Source organism: Talpa europaea (assembly GCF_964194135.1).
Source record: "Talpa europaea genome assembly, chromosome: 2".
NCBI lineage: Eukaryota > Metazoa > Chordata > Mammalia > Eulipotyphla > Talpidae > Talpa > Talpa europaea.
In genome coordinates this window covers 123,502,208-123,510,112 of record NC_140068.1, presented here as the reverse complement: position 1 = coordinate 123,510,112, position 7,905 = coordinate 123,502,208, and the positions used below count along the sequence as shown (strand labels likewise).

General features: G+C 69.0%; 1 pseudogene across 1 annotated transcript; it reads right to left on the bottom strand.

Annotated features, from left to right (window-relative positions):
• Window positions 1-4,108: 4,108 nt before the first annotated feature.
• On the bottom strand, window positions 4,109-6,420 carry LOC311188301 (olfactory receptor 11L1-like; annotated as a pseudogene). Its single transcript has 2 exons — window positions 5,451-6,420; window positions 4,109-4,532 (listed from the first exon to the last, which is right to left on the bottom strand). The product of its transcript is annotated as an olfactory receptor 11L1-like (transcript).
• Between the last annotated feature and the right edge of the window lie 1,485 nt (window positions 6,421-7,905).

Sequence of the window (7,905 nt, the reverse complement as noted above, 5' to 3'; positions counted from 1 at the left end):
TTATTTTTAGTGCCGATAAGTGACTCTGTTAATATTAATTCATGATGCTGTTACACTGGTCAATAAACGTTATGGAATATAATGAGAATCCAGTGTGTGCATTGAACAAGAAACTGGATCAGACCATTCTAAACACATACTCTTCACTGCCAACATTTTTGCCAACCTTGTACAACATAATTAGATATATGAGTTAATAAAACATTAATTGCTCTAAGTTGTATGAATTCAAACATTTAATCACAATTAAAACCGTTGATTTCTGATTTTTTTCTTACTTGGCGTTACTAAATGATTTATATCACTATTTCTTTTTATCATGGTAACTTGCTGCTAGCACAGTTGTGGGTATTAAATAACAACATTTTATAAATTCTCAATGTGCCAGAAGTCATACATTCCAACTGTTGATCTAGAAGGTCAAGAAATATATTACGAACTTAAATTCACTAGAAAGTATCAAAAGCCAAAAAGGAAGGAAGATAATTATTGACCACAAGAAGCTGGACCGCGGGAAGCAGAACTCGCCTCCTGTTTTCTCGCGCGCGCAGGGGCGCGGGTCACTGTGGAGACCAAAGCTGAAATCGAGCTGGAGCGCCAGGCCACCCCCTCCCCCCAACATGGCTCCGAAGCCCTGGCAGCGCCTGCCACCCGCCCACCAGCTCTGCCCCGCTGGCCCCACCGCTGCCGGGAAGGGGGGGTCCCGGCCCCGCCCCTCGAGGGCCGCCCCCGAGCCGCAGCCGAGCCGCTTCCAGGGCTCCTGGCCCTTCCTGGCCCGCGGCAGGGGCAGCTCCGCGGCGGGCAGCGACCCGGGCTGATCCTGCTGCACCGCGGTTTAGGAAAGGCCCGCACCCCGCGCCGCTCTGCGCGCGCCCCACTTCCCGGACCTTGCTCACCCGCCCAGGGGCTCAGGCCCCAGAGCCGCCCAGCCGTGCGTCCAGCAGGTGTGGCGCCCCGGCCGGCGTGGACCGGCCATCCCTGGGCGCTGGGCCGCCCGCGCTCTCGGCCCCTCCAGGGCCCCCCTGGGCCCCCATCCCGCCCTCTCGGAGAGCCGAGGCCAGGCAGGAGCCCAGAGGAGGGAGGATGCGCAGCAGGGTGCCGACACTCCCGCCGTCTGGGTTCCCTGTGGCACAGGAGCCCGGGGCCACACTCGAGGCAGGGGAGGAGCCTCAGGCCGCCGCACCTGCCAGGCCGGGTACCCCGCGGGAGACGGGTCCGCGTAGACGCCGCTCCCCCGGGTCAGGGCCCGCGCTGGGTTGGGGGGGCAGCGACCCCTGTCCCATCAGTGAGGGGCGCGGTGGACGCGAGGGATCCCCCGGGACGGGGAGGTGACTACGGTCTTGGGGGGACGGAGTGACCGCGGCCGGGGAGCTCGGCGCTGACCGCAAGGCGGGAGCCGAGCCCGGGCAGCAGCGGGGGCTCCCCGGGACCGTCCCCCAGGGGCCCGCGGGTGGCCGGGCGCGCAGAGCTTGCTACCCCGCCCCGTTCCCCTCGCCCGGTAAGGCGGCCTTGCCCGTCCCCTGCGCGGGTGGGGGCCGGGGGCTGGGGGGGGGCGCTGCCGCCCACCTGGCCCGAGTCTGGGCTGGGGACTCCGCGCCCTGCTGGAGGCCCCCTGGGACCCGGGACAGCAGCTCGAGCCGGGGACGGCGCAGGTCGGTCTTTCAGGCGCGCCCGGAGCCCTCCTGGTGTCTATGGGCGCCCCTGGGGTCCCCAGGGTCTTCTCCCATCCTGGGGCACAGCTACCCTGGCCGCGCGGAGGGAGCGCAGGGGAGGCGCGCTGGGGACAGCGGGGCGCGGAGCCCCCCCCTTTCCAAACCGCCCCTGTGAGGCCCGGGGCTCATTAGGCGAACTGGGCGCCTCCTCAGCGCCCGCGGCGCGCCCGGGGTCTTCCTGGGCTCCTCGGGGCGCCTGGGGGCACCCGTGACGGAGGGGGGAGCCTGGGGGACTGAGACCCATCGTGGGGCCACGCTCAACTGCGAAACTATGGCCGCGCCCCGCAGGGGAGCCCCAGAGCAGGGCGCGCTGGGGAGGGGGTGATGGGGCGGGCGGGGGTGCGCGCTCGTTGCTCACCCCGCCAGGGCGCCCGGGTGAGGAGCCGCGGAGGAGGCGCTGGCGCGCGCTGCAGACACCAAAGGGGCCCCTGGGCTCCCTGGCAGCCTCTGTCTGTCCCCTGTGGGGACGGTCCCGCCAGGAGCTGGTGGGGAGGGGGGCGGTGAGGGGAACCAGCTAGCAGAAGGGGGTGTGTCCGGTGAGGACCCAACGTGAGGGGTGAACGGGACGCCCCTGAGACGCGTGTCCTCCGCCCACCGCTTCAGTTCCCAGGCCCAGGCCCCCGCTCCGAGGGGCTCTGGCGCTCCCCGCGCACCACCCCCCTCGCGGGTCACGCGCCCGGAGGACTGGACGCAGGCGGGGTGGGCGCAGCGGGGTCCCCTCCACGCAAGGGGTGGGGGGCTGCAGGGAAAATCAGGAGAAGCAGCGCCAAGGCGGGCGTTAAGGGACGCGCCCCAGAGTCCCCAGGTCCGGCTCCGAGGCGGGGAGCGCCGAGGGCCCGCGGGCCGAGGCTCAGGCGGGCGCCGAGTGGGTCGGCCAGGCGCAGACCCCAGCGGCAGCCGATGCTCTGGCCACGCCGCCCCGCAGCGGCGCCTCAGCCCATCCTCCCGCTCCGCCCCTCGCTTTCCTGGGGAGTCTCCCCACCGCCACCCCCGCCCCGCCGCTGGCTGCACCCCGGCTCTTGTGCGCATGAATAAATAAATACATGTCTTTTTTTCAAAAACCGCGGGTGCTTCCCGAGGCGCCCCCGCCCCGCAGGTTTGGCTCCTCGGGCCCCTCGGTCCATCTGCTGCCTGTCCAGCCCGGCCGGCGAGGACCCTCCTCCAGGGCCGCAGAGAAGCCCGAGGGGCGGGCGCGCGTCCGAGCCTCCGAGGACATCCCAGGTCCGCGGCTCCGCCGGGCCGGCTGCAGAGGACGGGGCAGAGCCAGGGGCGCGTCCGCCCGCCCGGGGGTCAGGCCCGACTAGCCCCGCGGGCCCCGCCGGCCGAGGGGCGTTCCCGGCGGCTCCGGGGTCGACGCGCCTGGGGGGAAGCAGCGCCCCTGGCCACCTGGGCTGCGCCCCCCGCCCCGGCAGCGCGGAGCCGGACCTCGCGGGGGACGGGCTCGGGCGACGAGGCTGGTGTCACAGAACTCCGTGCCCCAAAGAGCGGGGGCGGCGGGCGCGCGTCCGAGCCTCCGAGGACATCCCGGGCCCGCGGCTCAGCCGGGCCGGCTGCAGAGGATGGGGCAGAGCCAGGGGCGCGTCCGCCCGCCCGGGCACCGCGTCCGCAAGTCCTCAGGCCTCGGTGCGGGCTCGGCGGGGGCGCCGGGCGCAGGGACGCCCCTCCGCTGAGGACTCGGGCACCCCGGGCGCCCCCGCCGCGCCCCTCGCCCGACCCGCAGCCCGCGCGGGCGCCTTCGCCTTCGCGCCGTTCCTCGGGACCCACGCGTCTCCCGGCCGCGCAGGGCCCCGTGCGTCCCGGCTGCCGCGGGATGGCGCCCCCGGAGCCCCCACGCAGCCCCCCACCCCCCGCCCAGCAGGTCCACGCAGCCGCCCGCCCCGGCCCCGCGCTCAGTCAAGCCCGAGAGGCCCTGGCCCGGCCCCAGGTTAGCTCGGGGGCGCGTCCTGTTCCCGGGAACCCCGAGGATTTCCGAGCCCCAGCGCCACCCCGACCCGGGGAAGCCCCGCCTCAGCCCGCAGGTCTCTCTTCGGTGCGCAGGGAGCCCCGCCTGCTCCCCGTACAGCGGGCGCCAGGGCAGGGGGTCAGGGACAGGCCCACAGCGCTGGCCTGGCAGGCCGCTGACCACCGCTGGGCATCGCCGGGCGCGGCGGGTCACCCCTCCCGCTACTCCCCGCAGAGCCTGGCCAAGCCCCGCCCCACGCCCGGCCCCGGCATCGGGGCAGCGGGGCCAGAGCCGACCGGCGCCTCAGCGCCTTTTTATGCAACCTGTGCTTCCCGGCTTGTGGGCTGGCCCAATCAGGTGTGAGCTACCAGCTGACTGGTGCTAAACGGTCCAATCAGCCTCAGGATTGAAAAACGGTCCAATCAGCTGTGTGGGCGGGGCAGCCTGAGAGCGGCTATAAGCAGGGCTGGCGGCGCTCAGACACGGGCGGGGGCGCGGGCTGCAGGCCCCGCCTCTTCTCTGGCGGCCCCCGAAGGCGCCCCGGGGCCCGGAGTCTCAGGGCGTCGCTTGCTGCAGGTGCCGCCCCACCACTCACGCAGCTGCGGGCGCCGGTGTCTCTCGCCGAGCGGCCCGCGGCGGCCCCCGTGGCTGGCCGGCGCCCGCGGTGAGCGGCGGGCGGGAAGCGGCGGCCGGGGGCCCTGGCCGGTCCTGAGCGTCCGCCGCCCCGTGCGCCCTCGCGCTGCCCCTTGGCGGGCCCGGCCTCGGCCTCCCGGGCCTCTGGGCGGCGGGTCCGCGCCGGCCCGTCCCCCGCCTCCCTCGCGCGCTGCCCTGGTCCACGCTCACCCGGCCCGAAGGCCTCGCCCGGGCCCGACGACGTCCTGGGGGGCGGGCCCGGGGAGGCGGGAGCAGCTCCGCGGCCCGCGTTGGGGCCGGGGCCGAGCTGGAGGGCGGCGGGCGGCCCGAGCCGGGCGGGGGCGGGAGCGGGGGCGCCGCGGGCACTGCCGGCCTCCGCTGCAGGCCGGAGACAGACGCCACCGAGGCAGAGACGCCTCAGGCCGCCCCGGCCCCCACGCCGGCGGGGACAGGCACCCGGGGAGGGGCAGGGGCAGCCGGTCAGCAGCGGCGCGTCGACAGCGGGTCCAGAGTCGGCGGGGACGGCAGCTGCACGGGGCGGCCACGCGGGCCACGGCGGCCTGTCCCTCCCCCGCCCCCCAGCCCCCGGCCCCCTCCCCCCTCCCCCTCCCCCTCCCTCCCCCTGCCCCCCGCCCCCCTCCCTCCCCCCGCCCCCCGCCCCCCTCCCCCTGCCCCCCTCCCTCCCCCCGCCCCCCTCCCCCTCGGTTCCCTCCTCCCCCCCCCACCCGTCCGTCTCTCGCCTCTGCCCCCTTCACCCGCCCCGCCCTCTCCTCCCGCCCTGACTGCTTTTCCTAAGATTCCATTCAACACACACCCGGGATCTGAGTCTCTGCAGACCAGCCTGGCGTTTGGAAGCGCCCCTGGGCCGCCTGCCGCGAGCCGGGGCGACGCCAGGACACCCCGCGCGGGCCCCCGGGCGGCTTCTGTCCGCGGCCCCACGAGCTCGGGCCGGCCGTGCACGGGGACGGGACTTGCGGAGCCCGCGGCCACACGGCGGGACCCCGGAGGGCAGAGCGAGACAGCAGGGCCGGCAGGGGCCCAGCGAGCGGCCGGCGGGCTGGGGGGGGGTGCGGGGAAGCAGCCCCCACCTGTGGCAGCCGGGGCAGCGCCCGCCAAGGGCCCCACCGCACTGGGCTGCGCCTGGCCCCACCCACTGGCCACACCTGAGCAAGAAGCTGCCCTGCGCTCTGAGGCCGCAGACAAGGCCCCTCCTCGTCATCACTTTCCTCGCGGCCTCTTGGAAGTCTTTGTTCCTCAAATGGTAGATGACGGGGTGGGGTTCGGCAGTGGGGTGACCACGGTGTAGAAGACGGAAATGATCTTGTTGATTTCAGGGGACAGGTGGGCTTTGGGGCGCACGTACATGGAGATCGTGGTCCCCGAGTAGACAGTGACCACTGCCAGGTGGGAGCCGCCGTGGAGAAGGTCTTCGCGGGCCGGAGGCGGAGGGGATGCTTACGATGGCGGCCACGATGAAGACGTGGGACACGAGGGTGGGGAGGAGGCACACGCGCAGGCGGCGATGGACAGGGCGAAGACGACCATCTCGGTGAGGTAGACGCGGGAGCAGGAGAGCCGCATGGAGGGGCAGGTCGCAGAAGAAGTGGTTGATCCGGTTGGGGCCACAGAAGTCCAGCCTGGAGATCATCAGGCAGGGCAGGACCCCGTGCCCACCCTGGTCACCCAGGAGACGGCCACCAGCTTGGCGCAGGTCTGGGGCGCATCAGGAGGGGGTAGCTCAGGGGGCTGCAGACGGCCAGGTAGCGGTCATAGGCCATCGTGGCCAGGAGGAAGCACTCGGTGGCCCCGAAAAACACAAAGAAGTAGAGCTGGGCCATGCAGGCGGGGAAGGAGATGGCACGGCCCGGGGACAGCAGGCCGGCGAGCAGCGGCGGCACGACGGTGGAGGTGTCCCAGACCTCCAGGAAGGACAGGTGCTTGAGGAACGTGTACATGGGCGTGTGCAGCCGCCGGTCATGGCTCGCCACGGCAATGATGACGACGTTCCCCACCACCGTCAGCACGTAGGTAGATGAACAGAAAGATGGCAAACAGCAGGGACTGCCACTCGAGAAGGTTCTGGAATCCCAGCAGCTGAAACTCAGTGACAGCAGACACATTTGGGGGCTCCATCGCCTGCGGAGGGGAAGAGACCTTGGAAAGCACTGCGGACAAGGCATGAAAATCCTCGGTGCTATCTGGAACATGAGAGACTGTCTTCGAGCACTCCCGTCTCCACGACAGCTTTCTGGAAGAACGTGCGCGGCTCCACCTGGCTTTTAGACCACTGTGGTTTCAACCCATTAGGCGAAAGGGGCGCAAGAGTTGGGGGAGGGCCTCAGCAAGCTCCACTCACCAGGCTCTCTGAGATCTAGAAGTTTCAGGTTCAACACCCCAGGTAAGAAGGGGCTCACTGAGCCAAACACAGGAAATACAATTAATAGCCGGGCCTCCCTGGTGGCGCGAGGGTTAAGTCTCAGCACTGTGAAGCTGTCCCCAGCCACTAAGGCATGAGTTCAATCCCCGGCCAGGGAGTGACCCACAGGGCGAGGCAGACCTCTTCTGTCTCCCCGCTGCTTCCCTCAGCAGCGTGTTTCAGTAGATGCACCTGTTCTGCTCCCCACTCTGTCTCTGGTCTCTGGTAAATCCTCTCACCCACCCACCCCCAACCTTTGGCCTGTACCCCAGTTCTTTATGCATAAATAAATAAACCTTTAAAAAATTAATAGCTATGTTTTCCTGGAAAGGGCCTGGGCCCTTTCCTCCCACAGGTGACCCTCATCTGGAAACAGGTCACACCTGGCCCGTCTCCCAGCCCCGGGAGACTGTGTTCTGCCCTCAGTGTTTATGGACACCTCCTCCAGGTACTTGAGCATCTGAGTGTGTCTGTGTGTGTCTGTGTGGCCAGGGCTGAGCCAGCCTGCATCTCCACTGGTACCTTCTCACCCAGGTGGACACCAGCTTAGTGATCGGATTTTGTGTCCAGTCAACAAGTCACCCCTCCTTTTTTTCAAGGTCTAGCCTAGTTCTGGATGAAGCCAGCATCCACCCGCCATCAGGGGCTTCCCTCATCAAGGACTGAGCGTGATGTCACCTCTGTAATGCCCAGGCCCAGGACTCCAGCCGCAGGCCCTTCCATGTCCCTCCCTCTCCCCTAGTGACTATTTCAGGCGCTTCTCCAAAACCTTCCAAGACTTTTTGTGTAGGAAAGTGATGAAGCTGAAGTACCCGGAGGCCCTCCTTCACCGCCCCCCTCTGTCTCCCCGGGAGCCCGATGGGTGGTGCATCACCCCCTTCTCCCCCCCTCTCCCCCAGAGGTTGCACCTGAGCTGGCTGTGGCTTTATTTGGTCTCTTGCCCAAATTAACCGACAACCCCCCCCTCGGAAATGCCGCATCCCCCCAAGGAGCACCGCCCCTCCCACCCGACTGCTGTAGTCTCCCTGCGCCCCAGGCACACCCGTCCTTCCTCCTGGGAAAGTGGACAGAGCAGCTGCCACAGCAGAGGCCTCTGCTAGGGTGGAAACCAGAGCGCACAAAGCAGACGATTTGGCGAGGGGCTTGGGCATGAGGCTGCAGAGAGTGGCCAGTTCAGGGCTCCGGAGCCATGGTCCCTGGAG